General features: G+C 46.8%; 1 non-coding gene across 1 annotated transcript; it reads left to right on the top strand.

Moving 5' to 3' along the window:
* Positions 1-9,461: 9,461 nt before the first annotated feature.
* trnat-cgu (transfer RNA threonine (anticodon CGU)) lies at positions 9,462-9,533 on the top strand. Its single transcript has one exon. It is a non-coding gene; the product is annotated as a tRNA-Thr (tRNA).
* Positions 9,534-25,980: the final 16,447 nt, after the last annotated feature.

Below are 25,980 nucleotides of genomic sequence, written 5' to 3'. Positions count from 1 at the left end.
GTGCAACGAGATAGGATTAATTAATGACCTCGTAGTTAAGGTGCCCCTAGGTAGTAGCGATCATAATATGATTGAATTTTACATTCAGTTTGAGGGAGAGAAGAGTGGCTCCCAAACGAGTATTTTAAACTTAAATAAGGGCAATTATAAGGGCATGAAAGCAGAGCTAGCTAAAGTGAACTGGCAAATTAGGTTCAGGGATAAGTCAATAGAGATGCAGTGGCAGACATTTAAGGAAAATTTCAGAATACACAGAATAGATATATTTCAACGAGAAAGAAAAATTCCAAAGGTGGGACTCACCATCCATGGTTCAGGAAAACAGTTAAAGATACTATCAAACTTAAAGAAAAAGCCTATAATTGTGCAAAGATGGGAGGCAGGTCAGAAGACTGGACAGAATATAAAAAAAACAGCAAAGAATGACTAAAAGATTGATAAGGAAGGTAAAATTAGAGTATGAGAGAAAGCTAGCGAGAAATATAAAGACAACTAGTAAGAGTTTCGATAGATATTTTAAAAAGAAAAGAGTTAACAAAGTGAGTGTTGGTCCTATGGAAAGTGTGTCTGGGGAATTAATAATGGATAATTAAGAGATGGCAGATGAATTGAACAGATACTTTGGATTGGTCTTCACTATTGAGGATACAAATAACATCCCAGTATTAGCTGTAAGTCAGGAAATGGAAGGGAGGGAGGAACTCAAGAAAATTACAATCACCAGTGAAGTGGTACTAAACAAATTGTTGGAGCTGCGGGCTGACAAGTCGCCAGGTCCTGAAGTGGCTAGTGAGATAGTTGATGCGCTGGTTTTAATTTTCCAAAATTCCCTCGCTTCGGGAAGGTTCTGATAGATTGGAAAGTAGCGAATGTAATTCATTTATTCAAAAAGGGAGGGAGACAGAAAGCAGGAAACGACAGGCCAGTTAGCTTAACATCTGTCTCAGGGAAAATGTTAGGAGCGATTACTGAAGATGTTATAGCAGGGCATTTAGAAAAAATAAAGGTAATCAGGCAGAGTCAACATGGTTTTGTGAAAGGGAAATCATGTTTAACCAATTTATTGGAGTTCTTTGAGGGAGTTACATGTGCTGTGGATAAAGGGGAACCGGTGGATGTATTTTACTTAGATTTCCAGAAGGATAAGGTGACATATCAAAGGTTAATGCAGAAAATAAAAGCTCATGGTGTCAGGGGTAACATATTGGCATGGATAGAGGATTGGCTAGCTGACAGGAAACAGAGAGTCAGCATAAATGGGTCATTTTCTGGTTGGCAAGAAGTAACGAGTGGTCCACAGGGATCTGTGCTGGGGCCTCAACCTTCTACAATTCTCGAAATGACTTTGATGAAGGGACCAAAAGTATGGTTGCTAAATTTGCTGATGACAAAGATAGGTAGGAAAGTAGGTTGTGAAGAGGACATAAGGGGGCTACAAAGGGATATAGATAGGTTAAGTGACTGGGCAAAGACCTGGCAAATGGAGTATAATGTGGGAAAGTGGGAAATTGTCCACTTTGGCAGGAAGAATAAAAAAGCATATTATCTAAATGGTGAGAGATTGCAGAGATCTGAGATGCAGGGGATCTGGGTGTCCTAGTACACGAATCGCAAAAGGTTAGTCTGCAGGTACAGCACGCAATTAGGAAAGCTAATAGAATGTTATCATTTATCGCCAGGGGAATTGAATACAGTAGTAGGGAGGTTATGCTTCAGCTATACAGGGCATTGGTGAGACCTCTTCTGCAACACTGAGTACAGTACTGGTCTCCTTATTTATGGAAGGATGTAAATGCATTGGAGGTAGTACAGAGAAGGTTTACTGGACGAATACATGGAATGGGTGGGCTGTCTTACGAGGAAAGATTGGACAGGCTAGGTTCGTATCCACTAGAGTTTAGAAGAGAAAGAGGCGACATGATTGAAACATACAAGATCCTGAGGGGTTTTGACAGGGTGGATGTGGAAAGGATGTTTCCCCTTGTGGGAGAATCTAGAGCTAGGGGTCACTGTTTAAAAATAAGGGGTCACCCATTTAAGACAGAGATGAGGAGCAATTTTCCCCCTCAGAGGGTCGTGAGTATTTGGAATTTTCTTCCTCAAAAGGCGGTGGAAGCAGAGTCTTTGAATATTTTTAAGGGAGAGATGGATAGATTCTTTATCTGCAAGGGGGTGAAAGGTTATCGGAGGTAGATGGAAATGTTGGGTAATCAGTTCAGCCATGAGCTTATTGAATGGTGAAGCAGGCTCGAAGGGACGAGTGGCCCACTCCTGCTCCTAATTCGTATGTTCATATGTAAAGACAATGTAGAGTGGTCTGTACTGTTCACAGTACTTCTCCTGTAACTGCCGAAGTGAGACAATCATGTCGACTGTCGATCTACCAGCTCTGAAGCTGCACTGAGACTCAGGATAGATGTGTGATGCCAGGGTCTGCAATCTGGTCAGAGCAATGCGAGCAAAGACCTTCCCCACAATACTTAGCAAGGAGATGCCTCGCTAATTGCTGCAGTCACTGCGATTCCCCCTTATTGTTGTACAAGGTGACAAAGTTTGCATCACGCATGTTTTGAGGTGCAGATCTTTCCTTCCAACAGAGACACAGAAGTTCATGGAGATGCTGCAGGAGAACCGCTTTTCCACTCTTGATGATTCCAGGTGGAATACCATCATTTCCCGGGGCTTTACCACTGGCAAGATGGTCAATGGCTTTGTTGAGCTCCACTATGGTGGGGTCACTGTCCAGCTCCTCCATGACAGGGAAGTCTGGAATGGCACTGAGAGCCACTTCAATGACAATATTCTCCGTTATGTAGAGTTTAAGGTAATGTTCCACTCACCTTTCCATCTGGTTGTTAACAGATGATTCCACTTTGACACCGCACTGAGACCTTGAGCATTGTTGTCTGAAAGAGCCTGATCGAGGATGTTGAGGAACTCCTGGGTCCTTTCTGGATCAGTGGTTCGTCAAGTGTTGATCTGAGGACGACGTTCTTCTTGGATGGATGAAGCTTCCTTGGCTGAAGCCTGACCTTGTTACACACCAGGGAGTGCTCAGTGTCACAGTCAGCGCTGTGATAGCTGTGAGTGATGAGGACACTGCTGAGGGTGGTATGTCTGGTGATGATAAGGTCTAGCTGGTGCCAATGGCATGATCTCGGATGTCTCCAGGACACCTTGTAGCACAGATTGACCTGGAAGTAGCTGTTCATCACACAGAATCCATGGTGACAGCATAGCTCCAGCAAACTCTGTCCATTTTCATTCATCTTGCCAATCCCCTGGTGCTCTATGCACATTGGCAAAGCTGTGTAGTCAGTACCCAAGCTTGTGTTGAAGTCTCCTAGAAGGTACAGTCCCTCAGTGCTGGGAATTCTACTGATGGCAGTATCAAGTGTCACATAGAATTGATCCTTGACATCTGGGGTGGAGGTGAGTGTCGGGACATAGATGCACATGCGATTAACTGGGCCCACGCTTGTTGACAAGTGAAGAGTAAGAAGTCTCTCTGAGCCTACTGTGGCTGGTTCACTCATCTCAAGTGGCGTGTTTTTTTACTGTGAAAACCACTCCATGCTCACGAGTTGCCTCTTGGGCTTTCCCCTGCCAGAAGAAGGTGTAGTGTTTCTCTTTGAGGGATCCACTTTGGACGAGTCTAGTTTCTTGCAGCACAGCAATGTCCACATTGAGCCTTGTGAGTTCTTTGTCCATCAAAGCTGTCTTGTGTGTGTCATCAACCTGCAGAAGGGTGTCAGTAAGGCCAGGACACATGGTCCTCACATTCCAGCTTGTGATGCGAAGGACTGGTGTCTTCTTTGTTGAGCTTGTTTTTCTTGATGCATTGATTATCGATCCGCCTGTTGAGAGATGACTCTCTAAGCTCCAAGCACCCATTGAAGCAAGCAGGTTGTGGCAGGACAGCACCTAACTGATTGGGAGCTGCCCAGCTTGGAGTGGGTGGTAGCTATCCAATGAGATGCGATGATCTCTTCAACTGTCAGAAGTAACCCCTGGTGCTCATACTCTGCACCAATTGAGTGAGAGCTTATAATCGGTAACCGTTTCTTCCCGTGTTGTGTTAATGTTTAAGCACAAATAGTGTCCTCCACACGGCACATTAGTACTGAACACAAAATGGCTCCTTTGGTCATGTGTTAATTATAAAATGGCTTTCTTGACCTTGTTAGTTATTACAATGGATACATTATAAAAATGGTCAAATTAAACTAAGATCGAACTACCCAAGCTTACCTGCATCCTCCAGTCCTCTGGCAATATTCCCATATTTAAGGAGGATTGAAAGATTGTGGTTCGAGACTCTGATATTTCCACCCTTACTTCCCTCAGCAACCCAGGATGCAACCCATTCAAACTGGGTGACTTTTCTACTGTGAGAGCTGCCAACCTTGTAATTGTCTCCTCTTTATCTATTTCCATCCTGTCCAATTTCTTCACTTCCTCCTCCTTGACTGTGACATTTGCAGCATCCGCTTATTTTGTGATACTTAATTAGTGCCTCAGCCACACCCTCTGTCTCCACAGGATCTCCTAATTGATCTTCCCTTTCACTGACTGTCCATATGTTGGTAAAATACTTCAGTGTTCCCAGTTATGTGACCTGCTAATCTTTTCTCATACATTCTCTTGCTGATCTCATTTCCTTTTTCAGCTCTCCTCTGTACTTTCTGTATTTTGCTTGTTTCGCTACTGCATATGAATCCTCACATGATTTCGATATGAATGATTTTTGAACTATTTTGTTGAAGGATTGAGTTTTGTAAATTTCTCCCTAGCTCCCCTCATGGTCAGGCAGAAAGTTTAACTGCTGTGTTTTCAAACAGCAACAGCTTTATTTGAAAAGCCATTGGGAAAGGATTCCGGGTTTTACTCCAGTCACAAATCTGGTTCTGATGTCTTGTGGCTCCAGCTGTCACATGACCTGTCAGAGGATGACCTCATAATTGACCCAGTCATGGAGCTGTGGGTTGATGTTTAAATTGTTTCAAAATAATTTTCCAGAAGGACAATCAAAATGAATCGATATATAAAAGGTAGATTTTGTGAATTTGTGCTCCCAGTGGAAATTCCTGCAGAGTCTGCTGGTTTTCATATCCCCAATATCCCCCACAGGAAGCTCTGTGTCGGAATCTGTATTCATTATATCAATACTATACAGAATTATTTCATGGGAGACCCCAGTGTGAATTGTAAACAGGTGGTTCAGTTTTAACTTTCAAATTAACACAGAAGCAAAATACTGCAGATACTGGAAATCTGAAATAAAAACAGAAAATGCTGGAAATACTCAGCAGGTCTGGCAGCATCTGTGGAGAGAGAAACAAAGTTAACGTTTGTGATCTGTGACCTTTCATCAGAACGGGGCTGAAATTGTCTGAGGGCCAAGTGGCCTCTTTCTGTGCCTTAAACTTTCTGGAATCAATTTCAGGGTCGATGACATTGCACTCTGTAAGGATAGGAAGATGGAGATTATTAAGTACAGTGCAAGAATATAGATGCTTTTACATTATTTTAATCAAAATTGATTTAAACTTTGTGTTCACACATCCGATCTTTTGATCACAATGACACTGATAACAATGGAAAAAGCAAGACTTGCATTTCACGAGCACAGGACGTTGCAAAGCCTTTTACAGCCAATGAAGGACTTTCCAAGTGTAGTCACTGTAGTCATGTAGGAAACATGGTGGCCAATGTGCGCACAGCAAGCTCCCAGAAACAACAATGTGATAAAAACGAGATAATCTGTTTTTAAGTGATGTTGATTCAGGGTTAAACAATGACCAGCACCCCAGAAATAATTCCGCTTCTATTCTCTGAAATAGTGCCATGGTACCTTTAACATCCACCTGAGAGGGCAGAGGGATCCTCAGTTTTCTGTTTCACCTGAAAAACAGCATTTCTGATAGTGCAGCACTGCCTTAGTACTGTAGTGGAGTGTCAGCCATTTTTAAAGGGCTGTTAGTCCTACTGGAAAATATTTAAAGGAAGATTAAATGAAATGAAATAAATACATTGCTTTTGCCTCTCTCCCATCCCCCCAATAACAGTTAAATTAATTATTTGCCCTTCCCTCCCAAAACCTACATTTACCATCTGACCTTCCGCCCAAAAGTAAACTATAACCCTTCCCACCATCCCCTACACCCATGACATTAGTTTGACTCCGTCCCCCCTCCCCCACACTGAGAAACTTACCTTCTCCCCCCTCCCCACCAGTGTTGCACCTCATTTCCCCGGATGGGGCTCCGAAGGCACGGCAGTGCCGGTCACCGGGCTGAAGATCGCAGCTGGATATCAGGAAGTGATGGGATAATAATTAATGCAGGTTTGTGGTCCCGTTGCCGAGCGGTGGGGGTCCCCCCACAACGCCTCGCCGTCGCAGGCAATATCGAGCCAGGCCCTGCCGACGTTGAGGTCCATGGCGGGCCTCATTCAGGGCCATCTTCAGGCGGCTCCCACCCCACCCCCACCACAGATCTCGACGTTGAGGGCTCCATAGAATCCAGCCCATTATTTCTGTCAATCTCAACTCCACAAGGATTTGTCTGTTAATTGTAGAAAAATTAAAGCTCTATCACCTTTTGATAAAAGGGGGTTTCAAATCCAATTCCAAACAAATGATAGTTCTCATTGTATCTAGAACATGTTTTCTTACATACAAACATACCAATTCGGAGCAGGAGTAGACCACTCGGCCCCTCGAGTCTGCTCCACCATTCAATAAGATCATGGCTGATCTGATTGTAACCTCAACTCCACATTCCCACTTGCCCCCGATAACCTTTCACCCCCTTGTTTATCAAGAATCTATCTACATCTATCTTAAAATATTTCAGAATTTATGTCGTCCAGCAACTCTCACTTTATTTCCTGGATTTCACCTAAAAAATGTATTTCCACACTTTGGATATCCTGTACTTCATTAATGTTTTTGCTCTCTGGGGATTTCCCTTTAATTATATTCAGTGCTGGTATTTTACTGCCACACACTGACTGAAAGTGTCCCATCTTTCTGCAGGAAAAACACTCAGCTTCTTTGGCGAGGCAGTTTTCCCACTTGTGTCTCTCTCGGCCACACCGACTGCAATTGGTTGCAGCTACCACTAGATGCTCTTCCCGTCTTTCTTGTCTTTTACCACTAATTTTTCCTTTTGTTTTCTGAACAAATTCAATTGAGTCTGCAACTCTGGAGATCAGACTCTCCCTGTCCCCTCGAACAACGGATTGGTTAAACTTTCTAACCTCTGTTTGTCTGCTCAATTGAAACTCTTTCGTTAATGTGAGATCAGCCCTGGACTGTAGATGATCTGAAAGGGTGTTGTCTAATATCCCGAACACAATCCTGTCTCCATTCAGCTCTTCTCTTAAGTTGCTGTATTCACAAACCTCCGTGAGTTTGTACAAGTCATTGATAAATGAATGAATACTCTCCCCTTTCTGTTTTGTACGCTTATTAAATTCAAAGTGATTCCTGACAATGCAGCGGCCAGCCGACGTCATCAGAGCGCTCCAAGCTGCGCACATGCACAAACAGTCTCCTGCGCTCTGAGATGCTGCGCATGCTCAGCCTACGTCTTCCAGGACGAAGTGGCGCATGCGCAGGAAAACTCTCTACCCCCTCTCAGCCACTCACTCCAGGCCGCTCGCTGCCCGCTCCTCGCTACCCTGCTCCCCCGCCCTCCGGCCGCTTGCTACCCCCCCACACCCGCACTGCCCTCTCTCCGTCCAATCACGCCCCGCTTCCCCCCCACGTCCCTCCAGACACTAGCTCTAAGCCATGCTGCTTCCCTCCTCTCGGCCTCTCGCTCCAACATTCGATCATTCTTCACCACACCACCCGATAAAGCAAGGCGAGCCTCGAGGGGAGATGGGGCAATGTTGGAGCAAGTGGCCGAGAGGAGGGAAGCGGCAGAGCCCATGGCCTGGAGTGTGAGCGGCCAGAGAGCAGGATGGGGGAGGTGGTGGGGGAAGCGGGGAGTGAGCAGTCAGAGAGTGGGATGGGGGGAAGCGGGGAATGATCGTCCGGAGAATGGGATGGCACTGTTTAGAGGGGATTTGAGGAAAAAATGTTTCACCTCGAGGGTGGTTGGAATCTGGAACACATTGAGTGAAGGAGTGGTAGAGGCAGGAACACTCACAACATTTAAGAAGTATCTAGATGAGCACTCAAAACGCCACAGAATACAAGGCTACGGCCACGTGCTGGAAAATGGGATTAGAATAGACAGGTACTTGATGGCCGGCACGGACACGATGGCCGAAGGGCCTGTTTCTTTGCTGTATAACTCTCTGACTCTATGAAACCTCACTGAATTACAGAGGGTGTGCAGCACTGTCAGAGGTGCTGTCCTTCTGATGAGACTTCAAACAGCGCAACGTTCTCCGAGTATCAACCAAAACATGTCCATTGTGTAGATATGTGCCATATTTGCTTATGAAATGACAGTCACTGCTCCGAAAGTAATTCACTTTAGGTGAATTAAGATGACTTGGTACTATATAACTGGCGAATGCGCAAGAGGTAGCGGGGGACTATTGGGGGTGGGATGGAGGCGGCTATGGCAACCTTTGAGGGGATTTTTGGGTCGAAGTTGTTTTCTGTGATAAATTGAGTAGCTCCATCTTTAATCCTGGCAGCTGCCTGAATGTCACAGACAGTGACGTTTCAGTGGAAGAGGCTGCATTTGCGCATGTGCTAGTACAGCGTCACCTGGTGGTTGCATTGTCAGCAAATGCAGCGTTTTCACTTTGGCTCCACGATGACATTTTTTTCCTCAATTAAAATAGGTCTTGAGTGCCTTAATAACTTCTTCACACGTAGCCTACACAATCCCTCCATGGCAGACAATAGTGTACTGACCTGCTCCATGTCTGGCTTCTGCACGAGACCCGATGCAGTACGATACCTTGCAAACCTCTGGAACCATCTCGGCCACTCCTCGGCTTGGTTCAGTCCAGTGACCTTTTCAAAGGTACAGGCAAAGATTTCTCCATCATTGCTTTGGTTTACTGTGGCCCCCATATAATATTCTGATATCTGTCAAGGCTTAGTACACAATTTATAAGAATCTGACGGTTAAAATAACCTGAGCTTACTCTACACATCTTGCATTGAAAGTTTCATCTACAACTCTTCATGAGGTGCCGTACAGATTATATTACATCACTTCCTGTGATGATGCACATAGTCTATTTATATAATCTGCCCAGTAACAACCCAATGTCCACTCTTATATTATTGTACAGATGTGAGAAAAGCTGAGGATGAGAATGGAACGTCTGAATGAAGATTTCATGATGCTGATGATGTAAATGAGACTGATCTGTTTCCCATTCCACAATCCCTCTTTATTTCTGTGCATGTTTCTCGATGCTGTTTCAACCAAACTGAAAAAGAATCACAAATCCTCCTCTGGAGCCTCAGGTGTCCATTAACAAGAGGCATGGTGGCCAAGTGGTAAGGCGTCAGTCTCGTAAACTGAAGATCACGGGTTTAATCCCCGTCCGTGCCTTATGATTAGTTTCTCACTTCAAATGTGATGTTTCCAGAAAAGATGTCCGTTGCATTTGTTTTGGCCATCTGGAAATCAGTGTGATGTTACACTTTATCCTGGACACTGGGAAGAACATGAGGAGCAGCCACATGGTCCCTCGAGCCTTCTCTGCCATTGATAGAGTGAAAATAACTGAGGTCCAAGCACTGAACCTTATTACTGTGCATTTGCTTGATATTTAACAGAGCTATTCTATTAATCCCACATCCCGCACTCCTGTCCTTTCCCCCATTGCCCTGTTATGTTTTCCATGTCAGATATATATACAATTCCATTTAGAGTTAACATTGAATCTGCTTCCACTGACCTTTCAGGATTGCATTCCAGACCAGAACAACACACTGCTGAAAAAACAATCTCCTCATCACAACTCTAATTCTTTTGTTAATTACTTTAAATGTGTTTCCTCTGGTTACTGACCCTTCTGTCACTGGCAACACTTTCGCCTTCTTCACTCTATCAAAACTCTTCAGGATTTGCATTTCCTGCTGCCTTTGCTGATATAACAAGGCTGAGCACACATCACCAAAAGGAATATGATTGGCTCTGAATCACATTTATCTTTCCTGTCAATCTGATGTGGACCTTGTATTTTCCCGGAACCAAACAACCTGAGCAACAAGTGTGGGTTCCAGTGATTCCCACCGCTCTGAGAGAGAGAGGATGTGATAATGAGCCAGATAGAAGAAAGGAATGAGATAGAGAGTAAAATAGCCCTGGTCTGTTTCTACTAACCCCCGGCCCCCTAAAATGGCATCATTTTCTCCTGCCTCTCCACATTCTCATCCATTAATTAATGCAATCCTTTCATCTGGAACATCGAACATAGAACAGTACAGCACAGTACAGGCCCATCGGTCCATGATGTTGTGCCGAACCTTTAACCTACTCTAAGATCAAACATCCTACATACCCTTCATTCTACTATCATCCATGTACCTATCCAAGAGTCGCTTAAATGTCCCTAATGTATCTGCTTCTACTACCACCGCTGGCAGTGCATTCCACGCACCCACCACTCTCTGTGTAAAGAGCCTACCTCTGACATCTCCCCGAAACCTTCCTCCATCACCTTAAAATTATGCCCCCTGGTGATAGCCCTTTCTGCCCTGGGAAAAAGTCTCTGGCTATCCACTCTATCTATGCCTCTCATCATCTTGTACCCCTCTATCAAGTCACCTCTCATCCTTCTTCGTTCCAATGAGAAAAGCCCGAGCACCCTCAACCTTTCTTCGTAAAACATACCCTCCAGTCCAGGCAGCATCCTGGTAAATCTCCTCTGCACCCTCTCTAAAGCTTCCACATCCTTCCTATAATGAGGCGACCAGAACTGAACACAATATTGCAAGTGTGGTCTAACCAGGGCTTGATAGAGCTGCAGCATAACCTCGCGGCTCTTAAACTCAATCCCCCTGTTAATGAAAGCCAACACACCATACGCCTTCTTAACAACCCGATCAACTTGGGTGGCAACTTTGAGCGATCTATGGACATGGACCCCAAGATCCCTCTGTTCCTCCACACCACCAAGCATCCTGTCTTTAAGCCTGTATTCTGCATTCAAATTCGACCTTCCAAAATGAATCACTTCACACTTTTCCAGGTTGAACTCCATCTGTCCCTTTAATTCCTGTTTCCTAATCCATTGATGTTTCACAATGTACTGAACTGTCCCAATCCATTGATATAACTCAGTCTATAGAATTTCCCAATCCACTGATATTTTCCAGTCCATTGACTTTCCCAATCCATTAATGGTTAATGACCATTGACATTCCCAATCCATTTATATTGCCTGTGATTTCAAAGCAACTGTGGAATACAAATAGTATCAGTATTATCAGATACATCGAGACGAGGTGCAATAGCCAAGTGGACAGATGTTGGGTTTATAAAAAATAAAGCACTAGCTCGATATTTGTCAAGTCTATCACTGGATCTGAACTCTCAACCTACTGTTTTTCTGTGGGTCTGCTGACTTGTATATGTGAAGAACCATTGGATGTTTCTCAATCCTCTGACTTTTCTCATTCTTGTGCCATATTTGTTCCTTTGGGTTCACCAGTGAAGAAAATTATTCCCTATTACATTTGGTGAAGACTTTAATAACCTCACATCTTTGTGTCTCACCATCTCAGGTCAAACTCCCAACAGAAACTTTAAACATTTAACTATTCTGCTGGAAACATTTTCAAGGGCACAGACATTCCTTCATTACGCTTCCTTCTTTGACATGTGATTGACAAATATGTGTGTAATGGAGAGAGAGATTGTGAAAAAAAGAGAGAGAGAGAGTGCGATAGAAAGTTAGAGGACCAGCTAAAGACAGATAGAGAGAGAGAGGCAGAGAGAGGTAAAGCGATAGACAGAGAGAGAGAGAGAGAGAAGGAGAGAGAGTCATTGAGTCCTGGAGTCACTACAGTACAGGAAGTCATTTTGCCCATCAAGCCCATGTAAATCAATCCATTCAGTCCCATTCCCCCGCTCTATCCCCATCGCCCTGTAAGTTATCTAAACCTGTCATATTTATTATAATCTTGTACATGTCTATCAAATCTCCCCTCAATCTCCTTTGCTGCAAGGAGAACAACCCCAGCTTCTCCAACCTAACCTTACAGCTAAAATCCCTCATGTCTGGAACCATTCTGTTAAATCTCCTCCACCCTCTCAAGGACACTCACATCCCTCCAAAAGTGTGTTGACTAGAACTGGATGCAATTCTCTGGTTGTGGCCCAACTAGAAATTTATACAGGTTCAGCATAACTTCCCTACTTTTGTACTCAGTACCTCTATTTATGAAGCCCAAGATCCCATATGCTTTGCTAACTACTTTCTCAATGTGTCCTGCCACCTTCAAAGAACTATGCATATGAATCGCCAGGTTTTTATTCCTAAAAATATGCTTTATTCATATAAATCTGTAAAAAATGCATTATACAACAGTTCAAAACAGCACCAAGTTGACATTCCAAAAAGTGCAAATGAAATCAGTTTTCTTCAATACAGGAGTGAGTTGCCTCACAACCCTTCCACTCCATTTTACCTGACATGGACATTTTACAGCAAACCCATATCTGGTGTATACAGCACGAGGTGTTTCCAATGAGTCCAGCTGCCCAGTTCACTATGGCGGGGGGACCTTACACAGTGGTCTTTCCCCATTGAGCCTTTGCAGTGGCTACCCCAAGCTTTAGTGTGTCCCTCAGCACGTAGTCCTGGACCTTGGAATGTGCCAGTCTGCAACACTCGGTCGTGGACAACTTTTTGCGCTGGAAGACCAGCATGTTTAGGGCAGACCAAAGAGAGTCTATCACCAAATTGATGGTCCTCCAGCAGCAGTTGATGTTTATCTCGGTGTGCGTCCCTGGGAACAGCCCGTAGAGCACAGACTCCTGTGTTACACAGGTGCTTGGGATGAACCTCGACAAAAACCACTGCATCTCTTTCCACACCTACTTTGCAAAGACACATTCCAGAAGGAGGTGGGCAACTGTCTCTTCCCCACCTACTCAGCAGAGATGACATCTGTTATTGAAGCAAAAAGCAGAACCGACCTGATGCACAACATGAAACCAGCAGCCAGAACATTATATGACTTGAAATTAGCCAAGGCAATTGTGCAAAAGACAGTGAGACACTGCGCAAATAAACACTGGACAAAATCAAAAATGTAACAATGCTTTCAAAAGCAAATCTACCGAGTATGCTCACACTCGTCAAGCAGAGGTGACTTTGCTGGCTCAGGCTCGTTCGCAGGGTGGAAGATGACACATTCCCAAGGGTATTCTGTATGGGGAGGTCGCCGGAGACAGAAGACAAGTTGGATGCCCAAAGCCCCACTTCAAGGATGCCTGCAAGCAGGACATGAAGGCCCGAAACATCGATTTTCACACATGGGAGACACTGGCCAACAACAGAGGGAAATGGTGAAATTACCCCTGGACTGGTGTGTGCATCACCATGACGATCAGTGACTCCAGCAGCTTGACAGCAGGTGCCAACATGGAAAACAGCGACACCTGATAATCCCACCTCATATGTGTCACTTGTGGAAGAACCTGCCTCTCACATATTGACCTCTTCAGCTATCGGACAAAGTGCACCATGGGAAACTATCCCATCACCAATGGATTTGCTGCACGTCCATCATCTCACGTAGAAGGAAGGATGACGGCGACATCCACAACCAGGGCGGCCCATCGTGCCTGTGGCAGCTCTTTCATTTCCTTTCAACTATTTATCGAAATTCCCTTTTCAACCTTACGATTGAGTCTCCTTCCACCATTCTCTCAGGCAATACATTCCAGACCAAAAACAACAACAACTTGTGTGTAAATTTATAGAGCACCTTTAACGTAATACAGCGTCCCAAGGCACTTCACAGGAGTTTCGGAAAGCAAAATTGGACCCCAAGCCACACAAGACCGTATTAGAGCAGATGGCCAAAAGCATGGTCACAGAAGTAGGCTTCCATGAGTGTTTTAAAGGAGGGAAGAGAGGTCGAGAGGCGGAGAGTTCAGGGAGGGAAATCTCAGGCTTCGGGCCTGGACAGCTGATGGCACAGCTGCCAGCGGTGGAGCGATAAAAATCAGCGATGCTCAAAAGACCAGAATTGGAGCAGGGCCGGAATCTCGGGGGGAGTGAACCAAATAAAATCCGGCCCTTTGTATCCCCCTCACAGCTTACATTCCCACCGAGCTTTTTATTATCAATCAATTTCCCTCTTGCAGTTCTATTTCACACCAAGAGATGGCAGTCTCATGCCATTTCACAGCAAGCTGCAAACAAGCTTATTTTACTGCCAGTCTAATACTGTGTTGAGTGGACAAGGATGTGTGTGGTGTGCAGTGTGTGGTATGCAGCAAGGTTAGACTCAAACCAAAGAAGCTGCATCACTCCCAGCGGAAGGGCCTTCCGCGCATCAACACTAGCAGAATTTCTTATCCACAGCTGTTACGTAAGTTTCCAAATTCACTTGACAAAGTCCATCAAAACACTCCGACAGGGGATGCAGAGACCAAGTGGGCCCACATCAGAGATGCCATCTCTGACTCAGCTATGATCACCTATGGCAAACGTGTGAAGCAGAATGCAGACTGGTTTCAATCACACTTTGAAGAGCTGGAACCTGTCATAGCCGCTAAGCGCATTGCACTGTTGAACTACAAGAAAGCCCCCAGTGTGTTAACATCCGTAGCTCTTAAAGCAGCCAGAAGCGCTGCACAAAGAACAGCCAGGCACTGTGCAAATGACTACTGGCAACACCTATACAGTCATATTCAGCTGGCCTCTGACACCGGAAACATCCGAGGAATGTATGATGGCATGAAGAGAGCTTTTGGGCCAAACATCAAGAAGATCGCCCCCCTCAAATCTAAATCAGGGGACACAATCACTGACCAACGGAAGTAAATGGACTGCTGGGTGGAGCACTACCTAGAACTGTACTCCAGGGAAAATGTTGTCACTGAGACCGCCCTCAATGCAGCCCAGTCTCTGCCAGTCATGGATGAGCTGGACGTACAGCCAACAAAATCGGAACTCAGTGATGCCATTCATTCTCTAGCCAGCAGAAAAGCACCTGGGAAGCACAGCATTACCCTGAAATAATCAAGAGTACCAAGCCTGCTATACTTCCAGCACTCTACGAACTGCTTTGCCTGTGCTGGGACGAGGGAGCAGTACCACAGGACATGCGCGATGGCAATATCATCACCCTCTATAAGAACAAGGGTGACCGTGGTGACTGCAACAATTACCGTGGAATCTCCCTGTTCAGGATAGTGGGGAAAGTCTTCACTCGAGTCGCTTTAAACGGGCTCCAGAAGCTGGCTGAGCGTGTCTACCCTGAGGCACAGTGTCGCTTTCGAGCAGAGAGATCCAACATTGACATGCTGTTCTCCCTTTACCAGCTACAGGAGAAATGCCGTGAACAACAGATGCCCCTCAACATTGCTTTCATAGATCTCACCAACGCCTTTGACCTCGTCAGCAGACGTGATCTCTTCAGACTACTAGAAAAGATTGGATGTCCACCAAAGCTACTAAGTATCATCACCTCATTCCATGACAATATGAAAGGCACAATTTAGCATAACGGCACCTCATCAGACCCCTTTCCTATCCTGAGTGGCATGAAACAGGGCTGTGTTCTCGCACCTACATTGTTTGGGATCTTCTTCTCCCTGCTGCTCTCACATGCGTTCAAGCCTTCAGAAGAAGGAATTTTCCTCCACACAAGATCAGGTGGCAGGTTGCCCGTCGAAGAGCGAAGACCAAAGTACGGAAAGTCCTCATCAGGGAACTCCTCTTTGCTGACGATGCTGCATTAATATCTCACACTGAAGAGTGGCTGCAGAGTCTCATCGACAGGTTTGCGGCTGCCTGCAACGAATATGGCCTAACCATCAGTCTCACGAAAAAGAACATCATGGGACAGGACGTCAGAAATGCTCCATCCATCAATATCGGCGACCACGCTCTGGAAGTGGTTCAAGAGTTCACCTACCTCGGCTCAACTATCACCAGTAACCTGTCTCTCGATGCAGAAATCAACAAGTGCATGGGAAAGGCTTCCACTGCTATGTCCAGACTGGCCAAGAGAGTGTGGGAAAATGGCGCACTGACACGGAACACAAAAGTCCGAATGTATCAAGCCTGTGTCCTCAGTACCTTGCTCTACGGCTGCGAGGCCTGGACAACGTATGTCAGCCAAGAGCGACGTCTCAATTCATTCCATCTTCGCAGCCTCCGGAGAATCCTTGGCATCAGGTGGCAGGACCGTATCTCCAACACATCCCCAGCATATACACCCTAGTGAGCCAGTGGCACTTGAGATGGCTTGGCCATGTGAGCCACATGGAAGATGGCAGGATCCCCAAGGACACATTGCACAGCGAGCTCATCACTGGTATCAGACCCACCAGCCGTCCATGTCTCCGCTTAAAAGATGTCTGCAAACGCGATATGAAGTCCTGCGACATTGATCACAAGTCGTGGGAGTCAGTTGCCAGTGATCGCCAGAGCTGGCGGGCAGCCATAAAGGTGGGGCTAAAATGTGGCGAGTCGAAGAGACTTCGCAGTTGGCAGGAAAAAAGACAGAAGCGCAAGGGGAGAGCCAACTGTGTAACAGCCCTGACAACCAATTTTATCTGCAGCACCTGTGGAAGAGTCTATCACTCTAGAATTGGCCTTCATAGCCACTCCAGGTGCTGCTTCACAAACCACTGACCACCTCCAGGTGCTTACCCATTGTCTCTCGAGACAAGGAGGCCAAAGAAGAAGAAGATTCTTCCATCTCTCTGAGATTTGCCGACATATTTTCTCCTCTATCTCTTCCTGTCTGTTTAGAGGCCTGTAGTACACTCCCAGCCAAGTGATTGTCCCCTTTTTGTTTTTAAGTTCTACCCGTATGGCCTCATTTGAGGAATTTCTAAGATATCATCCTTCCTAACTGCAGTAATTGACTCCTTGATCAACAGTGCAATGCCACCTCCTCTTTTACCCCGTCACCTGTCTTGCCTGTAGATTCTGTACCCTGGAATACTGAGCTGCCAGTCCAGCCCCTCCCTCAACCATGTCTCTGTGATAGGAATAAGATCATAATCCCATCGCCCTCAATTCATCTGCCTTATTAGTAAGACTCCTTGCATTAAAATAGATGCAATCCAGCCTTGCATTTTTCACTTGTGCCGTAACAGGTCTATATTTGCTCTGCCTTCCAGACTGACTCAGTTTCTCTTTTAAATTTGACTGTGTTTAACCCCCTACTGTACCTCCACTCTGTATCCGACCCCCCTGCCAAATTAGTTTAAACCCCCCCTACCCCTCAAAACAGCACGAGCAAACCTCCCAGCAAGTATGTTGGTCCCGTTCCAGTTCAGGTGCAACCCGTCCAACTTGTATAGGTCCCACCTTTGCCAGAAACAGACCCAGTGGTCGAGGAAACTAAGGCCCTCCCTCCCGCACCATATCCTCAGCCATGCATTCATCTGCTCTACCCTCTTATTCCTATACTCATTAGCATGTGGCATTGGGAGTAATCCAGAGATTACAACCTTTGAGGTCCTGCTTTTTAATCTGCTATCTAGCTCCCTAAATTCTGGTTGCAGGACCTCATCCCTCTTTCTACCTATGTCATTGGTGCCAATGTGTACCATGACCTCTGACTGTTCACCCTCCCACTTGTCCTGCAGCCACTCTGTGACATCCTTGACCCATGCACCAGGGAGGCAACATACCATCCTGGAGTCACGTTTGCAGCCACAGAAATGCCTATCTGTACCTCTTACGATAGAATGCCCTATCACTATAGTTCTTCTACTCCTTTTCCTCCCCTCCTGTGCAGCTGATCCACCTGTGGTGCCACAGACTTGGTTCTTGCTGCATTCCCCTGAGAAGCTGTCTCCCCCAATAGTATTCAAAGTGGAAAATCTGTTAGAAAGGGAGATGGATCCAGGGGACTCCTTCACTACCTGCCTAGTTCTTCTACTCTGCCTGGTGGTGACCCATTCCCTTTCTACCTGAGCAGTCTTTACCTGCGATGTGACCACCTCCCTATACGTGCTATCCATGATGATCTCAGCCTCGCGGATGCTCCACAGTATCTCCAGCCGCCGCTCCAGATCCGAAACGTGGATTTCGAGTAGCTGCAGCTGGAGACACTTCCTGCACACGTGTTCGTCCTGGATACTTGAAGTGTCCCTGACTTCCCACGTTTCACAGGAGGATCACTCCACATTGCTGAGCTGCCCTGCCATAACTTTCCCTTAATTTATCCCCTTAAATTACCCAAAAATTAAATTATTTACACTAGGGACCTTGATTCTCCCCCAAAAAACACGACCTCCTTTATTGAAAAAACTGTATTCCTTTCCCTTTACTTTTAGTTACTTACCCAGCTATTTAGAGTAACTCCCTAACAGCAGATACTCACCAACCAATCACCTTGCAGCCTTCCTGTGACATCACTGCTCACTTTGTTTTCAAACTCCGGCGTGCCTGGACTGCTCTCCGCTTCTCACCTGGAAGGTGAGTGACTGGGCCGCGATCCTCAGGCTCAATTTATCGGCTCCACTCTCGGTGTTCTCCCCACAGGTCCGCTCCACTCCCGGAAGGTGAGTGACTGGACCACGATCCTCGGGCTCAATTAATCGGCTCCACTCCCGGTGTTCTCCCCACAGGTCCAGTCCTCTCCCGGAAGGTGAGTGACTGGGCCGCGATCCTTGGGCTCAATTTATTGGTTCTGCTCTCGGCGTTCTCCCCACAGGTCAACTCCTCACCGCTCCGCCCCCGGAAGGAAAGTCAGTCTGGTATCTGTGACAGACAATGAGGAGAAACACAATATAAGGAGAGAGTGAAATACATTTTACTCTTTAGACGATATTATTTATTATATTTCAGCTGTTCCTTGTTTCACAAATATTTTTGCGGGCTTTTCAAATTTGAGAATGGATTTCAGCTCTGACAATTTGCCACTGTCAATCTCCGCCCCATTTTCTCATTGCCCTTTGATGATCGGCGAAATAGCAGCTACCTGATTGGTGACATGAACCAGCCAATGAGATTCAGCAGACAGTAACCAATCAGAAGTAGCCGGACTGCATTCCTCCAGAAGGTAAAGCAGGGAAGTGCGGGAGGAATTCTTCACTCTTTGTGAAAGTATTTGTGAGATTGTGGAAATGTCTGGAAGAGGAGCAGGGGAGAGACCATGATCCTGTCTCAGGTAAGTTTTTGAGTAAAATGGCTGTAACCAATTCTGTAACTTCAGGCCAGGGAGTGTGTAACACCGTTCGGGTGGCAGTGAAGGATAATGATGGAGATGCACTGGTTGATCGTACCTTCTTCATTAAGAAAATCCTTATTGATTGCTGTGGATTCCAAGCTGCGAACATCTTCTGCCTGCAGGACTTCCCCAGCTGTGGATATTTTGACGTGACGTCCAAGAACGTGGCGGATGCATCAAGTTCCTGAAGGTGTTCAAGGAGAAGGGAAACCAGGCGCCGCTGTCAATCCTCACAGTGGAGCCACTCTTCACACTGCCATCGCAACGTGACCGGGTGGTGAGAAGCCACCTCTACAACCCCCATGTTCCTGTCGTGGATGTACTCACCTTCCTCACCAGGTACGTCGAGGTGGCCGGCAGCAGCACTGATGACAAGGACCCATTTGGGAATTGGACCAGTTAGCGGCAGGTCAAGGTGACCTTGAAGGTCGATGCCAACGGAGCCATCATCCATCCTCCCTCCAGCTTCACTTTCGGGGGAAGTCGAGGCTTCATGGTCTATGCGGAGCAGCCCAGAGTTTGTCGTACCTGCGGCAAATCTGGTCACGTGGCAGCTAACTGCAGCACAGTCGTCTGCAAGAACTGCAAGAAGGAAGGCCATCACACCAAGGACTGTAAACAAAGTAAGTGCTGCAACCTGTGAGGTGGGGCAGGCCACCTCTACAAAACCTGCCCAAACGCTGCCTCAGTTATGCTTAGGCAGCAAGGACCAAGGAAAGGCTGGGTTAAGGAACGGTGAACATGTCTGGTGCTGGGAGGGAAACAAGCAATCCTCCCCACAGCGATGAAAGTCTATCTGACAAAGAGAAGAAAGGGGAGGCAGCTGCAACCAGTGACCCAACACCTACTCCGTGCCTGGAAACTCCTCCTCCACAGACAGAATTAATGGAGGAGGAGGCAGCAGATGGACAAGCAGGTCAGTGGCAGGTGGTACAAAGGAAGACCACAAAGAAAAAAGCTCCAAAAAAAGAACAGGTCAGCACCCAACCAGTGGCAAGAGGAGGCTACCGTCTGAGACAGACTACAGCAGCTCTCCTCACTGGGCGAGGAAGGGCCGGAACGATGGCACCTCCAAAAGAAGCAGCAGAACTCAAAGGAGCTGGAAGATAAAGCCCACCAGCTCCGGGGTACTGGAAGCTGTGACACGCCCAGCGCACCCCAAACCAAAAGCATGGAACCCAAGGAGATGCTCAGTGCACCCCAGCTCTGGGAGACCGAGAGCAGCGAAGTGTCCTGCACACTCCAGCTCTAGCTCCGGGAAGTCAGGAACAGTGATGTCTTCGAGGAGGGACCGAGGGGAAAGACACAAACAATAGAGGACAACCCAAGCCTTGCTGCCTACAAGACCCGCCCCCCCACCCGCCGATGTCACCCCAGTGGAACAAAACCCTCATGAATAACCATGAGGGGTTTCTGGGCTCAACGAATGTGAAACAGCTTGCGTACACTATGGGTATGCAGGAACATATTCAAGGACCGGGACTAGCAAGGACACCTGGTGTGGTAAGCAACACCCAACTTTATAGTGGATATAAAGATTGCTTCGATTAACATGCATTGTGTTAAATCCACCACGTGATGTGTTTCAACCTTGGATGACTTCGCAAAGGTCAAAGCTGGCGTACTGTTTCGTCAGGAGTGTGGAATCCTGCACCGCAGCACTTACAGGCAATGGTCACGATGGTGATCCCATGGGTCATCGATCTGGTCCAGAGGAAATGGTTCCTGTTCCTCCGGCCTGGGGATTCTGCTGCGGGAATGCAACTTAACCATCTCTGAAGTTAAGATGCTGGTGGGCGGTCGCCTTCTCGTAGCAGATGTAATGTACAACAATGCTCCGCTCCAGTTAAGCAACGTATATGCCCCGGTCCAATACAGTGAGCGGCTGACCATCCTCCAGCAACTCCCACTGCTGCTGGCGACATCCAGGCCGATCATTCTTGGAGGTGACTTCAACTGCATCATTGATGCAGCTGGACGATCTGGCAGTGACGACAGAAAACTGGACGCTCCGCCCAGATTCTTAAAGGAAACAGTATAAAATGCCAAACTGCACAATGTCTTCATCAAACCTGCAGACAGAGAGCAGCGTAGATACACCTGGTCAAGATCGGACGGGTCTGCCCGTTCCAGGATTGACTTCCTGTATGTGTCCCTGCTTTCACGGTCAGATCCACCGACGTCAAGCCGGTGTTCTTCTCCGGCCACTGCCTCTTACTGGTTGACTGTCACTTACAGGATGACCAGCGGGTTGGCAGGGGGACATGGAAGCTCAATGCTACACTGCTAACCCCAGAGAACATTGAGGAACTCAAAAGAGATTGAAAAAGCTGGAGAACAGTGAGACCCTCTTTGAGTATCCGGTGAACTGGTGGGAAGTGATCAAGGAGAACATCAAGAGGTTCTTTATCTCCAAAGGTGTTCAGAGGGTGAGAGAGACAGAGGGAAATGTCCGCACTCCAGAAAAGAATGCAAAATCTGCTCTGGCTGCAGTCGATGGGGGTTGAGGTCAAGGAGGACTTCCAAGAGGTGAAGAGCCAGCAGCCCTCGCTCTTTGCCACGGAGGCCTCCAAGATCATCCTCCGGTCCAGAGTCTGCTCCATTGAGCAGGATGAGACGTGCTCGCGTTTCTTCTTCCAAAAGCTACACAGAGAGAGCTCTGTGATCAGCAGCTTGAAGGAAGAAGATGGCTCGGTCACAACTTCGCAGTCCGACATACTAAGGATGAGCAAATCCTTGAATGCTGGGCTGTAAGACGTGAAGTCTATGGACAGCACGTCCTCCCAGTCCTTCCTGTCATCCATCACAGAGGTCTTAGATGACAGCATGCAGGAGAATCTGGACAAACCGCTAACTCTGGACAAGCTGACAAAGGCCATCAAGTCTTTTGAGACGAAGAAAACTCCCGGAAGCGACGGCTTACCAGTTGAGTTGTATTCGGCACTGTGGTACTGGGTCAGCCCAGACCTGCTGGAAGTGTACGAGAGTACGCTCCTGGCCGGCAGCATGTCAGAATCCATGAGGAAAGGCATCATCACCCTCATCTACAAGCAGAAGGGGGAGAGGGCAGAAATCAGAAATTGGCGGCCCATCTCACTGCTTAATGTAGACTACAAGGTTCTGTCCAAAGACATCGCCAGTCGAGTCAACTCTGCTCTGGAGTTGGTGATTCACCCTGACCAGACCTGTACTGTACCCAGCAGGAAGATCTCTGATAGTGTCGTGCTACTCAGGGATACGATCGCCTATGTACGGCTCAGGAGGGTGGACACCTGCCTCATCAGCCTGGACCAGGAGAAGGCTTTTGACAGGATATCGCACACATACATGATGGATGTGCTTTCCAAAATGGGGTTTGGGGAGGGAATCTGCAATTGGATCAAACTGCTCTACACAAACATCAGTAGTACAGTCCAAAATATTGGGTGGTAATCAGAAAGTTTCCAATCAAATCTGGAGTCAGACCGGGCTGTCCTCTTTCCCCTGCCTTGTGTGTTTGCTGTTTCGAACCCTTTGCTGAGTCTATTTGGAAGGATGCGGGCATAAGAGAGGTGACAATCCCAGGCAGTGGAGTCACTCAGGTCAAAGCCTCCCTGTACATGGATGATGTTGCTGTATTCTGATCGGATCCGCTGTCCATTCACAGACTGATGAGCATCTGCGACCAGTTCGAACTGGATTCGGGAGCCAATGTTAACCATGGCAAGAGCGAGGCCATGTTCCTTGGAAACTGGGCTGACCGATCCTTTGTCCCCTTCACTGTCAGGTCAGACTACCTGAAGGTGCTGGGGATATGGTTTGTCAGGGCCGGGACGTGCACCAAAACCTGGGAGGAGCGAGTAGCCAGGGTACAACATAAACTGAGCAAGTGGGAGCAGCGATCTCTCTCTATTATGGGTAAGAACCTGGTCATCACGTGCAAGGTGCTCACGTTGTTGCTGTAAGTGGCACAGGTCTGGCCCATACCCCCCTCCTGTGCTGTGGCGATCACCCGAGCCATTTCCCGCTTTATCTGAAGACGCAAAATGGACAGGGTCCAGAGGGACACGATGTTCAAACCTCTGGATAAAGGCGAAAAAATGTACTCAACGTCGCCCTCAACCTGATGGCCGCCTTAGTATGTGGCTGCATCAAGCTGTGCGTAGAGCCCCAGTGTGCAAACACCAAGTGTCACTTTGTGCTGAGGTTCTATCTGACCCCGGTGTTGCGAAGGATGGATCTGGTCACATTGCCACGGAACGCTCCATCCAGTTGGACTGTGCGTTCGTGGAAATGTTTGTGTGGAAAAACACCTTTGACCACCAATCCATCAGGCAGTGGTCTGCACGGAATGTCCTCAAGTCTATTTTTGGAACAGAAAAGTCTGGAAGAGGAAAGACCGGCAGGAAAGCTCGGTCCAAGGCCAAGTCTCGCTCCTCCCGGGCTGGACTGCAGTTCCTGGTGGGCCGTGTTCACAGGCTCCTGAGAAAGGGCAACTATGCTGAGCGTGTGGGTGCCGGAGCCCCGGTCTATCTGGCTGCTGTGCTCGAGTATCTGAACGCTGAAATCCTCGAGTTGGCCAGTAACGCAGCCCAGGACAACAAGAAGACCCGCAACATCCTCAGACACCTACAGCTGGCTGTCCAGAATGACGAGGAGCTCACCAAGCTGCTGGGAGGGGTGACCATCACTCCGGGCCGGGTGCTGCCTAATATCTAGGGCATTCTGCTGCCCAAGAAAACCAGCGCTCCGGGCACCAAAACCAAGGCAATCTGCCAGGATTTTATCAAATACCCAAAGGTTCTTTTCAGAGCCACCCACAGTATCATTCTTGTAAATCTCCTCTGTACTCTCTACACAACAATTATGTCCTTTCTGTAATGTGATGACCAGAACTGTACGCAATACTCCAGCTGTGGCCAAACCACCGTTTTAAACAGTTCTCGCATTACATCCCTGCTTTTGTCAACCAAGAAAGGAAAGCATTCCATATGCCTTCTTCACCACTCTATCTACCTATCCTGTCACTTTCAGGGACTTGTGGACATGCACTCCAAAGTCTCTCACTTCTTCTACCCATCTCAATACCTTCCCGTTGATTGTGTATTCCCTTGCTTTGTTTGCCCTCCCCAAATGCATTACCTCACACTTCTCCAGATTGAATTCCATTTGCCACTTTTCCGCCCACTCAATTAATCCATTCATAAGTCGACAGCTATCCTCCTCACCATCAATTACACAGCCAATTTCCCAATCATAGCTCCCACATTTAATTCCAAATAATTATTTATTTTTTAAAGAGATACAGCACTGAAACAGGCCCTTCGGGCCACCGAGTTTGTGCCGACCATCAACCATCCATGTTATACAAATCCTACACTAATTCCATATTCCTACCACATCCCCACCTGTCCCTATATTTCTCTACCACCTTCGTAGGGACAATTTATAATGGCCAATTAACCTATCAACCAGCAAGTCTTTGGCATGTGAGAGGAAACTGGAGCACCCAGAGGAAACCCACACAGGCAGTACCCAGAATTGAACCCAGGTCGCTGGAGCTGTGAGGCTGCGGTGCTAACCGCTGCGCCACTGTGCTGCCCGTGTGGTAATATACACCACAAACAGCAAGGGACCCAACACTGAACCCTGTGGAACGCCACTGAAAACAGCTTTCCATGTGCAAAAACATCCGTTGACTACTATCCTTTGTTTCCTGCCACTGAGTCAATTTTGGATCCAACCTGCCACATTCCCCTGTATCCCATGGGCTTTCATTTTATTGACCAGACTGCCATGTGGGACCTTATCAAATGCCTTACTAAAATCCATGTAAACCACATCCACCACACTATCCTCATCAATGCTCCTTGTTACTTCCTCAAAAAACTCAATCAAGTTAGTGAGACATGACCTTCCCTTAACAAATCCATGCTGACTATCCCTGATTAATCCATGTCTTTCCAAGTGGTAGTTTATCCTGTCCCTCAGAATTGATTCGAATAATTTACCCACCACTGAGGTCAGACTTACCACATCCTTTTAAAATAATAGTACAACGTTCGCAGACCTCCAATCCTCCGGCACCTCCCCCATATCCAGTGAGGATTTGAAGATGATCCTCAGCGCATCCACTATTTACTCCTTGGCTTCCTTTAACAACCTCAGATGCAAATCATCTGGCCCTGGTGATTTATTCATTTTCAAGGATGTCAGACCCTCTCGTACTTCCACTCTCATTATGCTTATCGTATCTAATATTTCACACTCCTCTTCTTTTACTACAATGTCTGCATCATCCCTCTCCTTTGTGAAGGCAGAGACAAAAAACTCATTAAGAACCCCGCCCACATCTTCTGGATCCACACAGAAGTTCCCTTGTACATCTCTGATAGGCCATACCCTTTCCTTAGTTATCCTCTCGCTCTTCATGGACTGATAAAACATCTTTGGCTTTCCTTCAAGTAGTTGTATCCAGTCCACATCCACCAAATCACCTCTCAGTTTTGTAAAATTTGCCTTCCCCCAATTTCGAACTTTTACTTTTCGAGCTGCCCTGCCATTACTTAGCTTTACAAACTCATTATTGCTCGTGTAATAAGTAGAATAATTTACCAGTTACTCACCGATCAGCTTCTTCC

Source organism: Heterodontus francisci, unplaced genomic scaffold (genome assembly GCF_036365525.1).
Source record: "Heterodontus francisci isolate sHetFra1 unplaced genomic scaffold, sHetFra1.hap1 HAP1_SCAFFOLD_61, whole genome shotgun sequence".
NCBI lineage: Eukaryota > Metazoa > Chordata > Chondrichthyes > Heterodontiformes > Heterodontidae > Heterodontus > Heterodontus francisci.
Note: the sequence above shows the minus strand (reverse complement) of the source record. Positions and strands in the feature narration are given on the sequence as shown.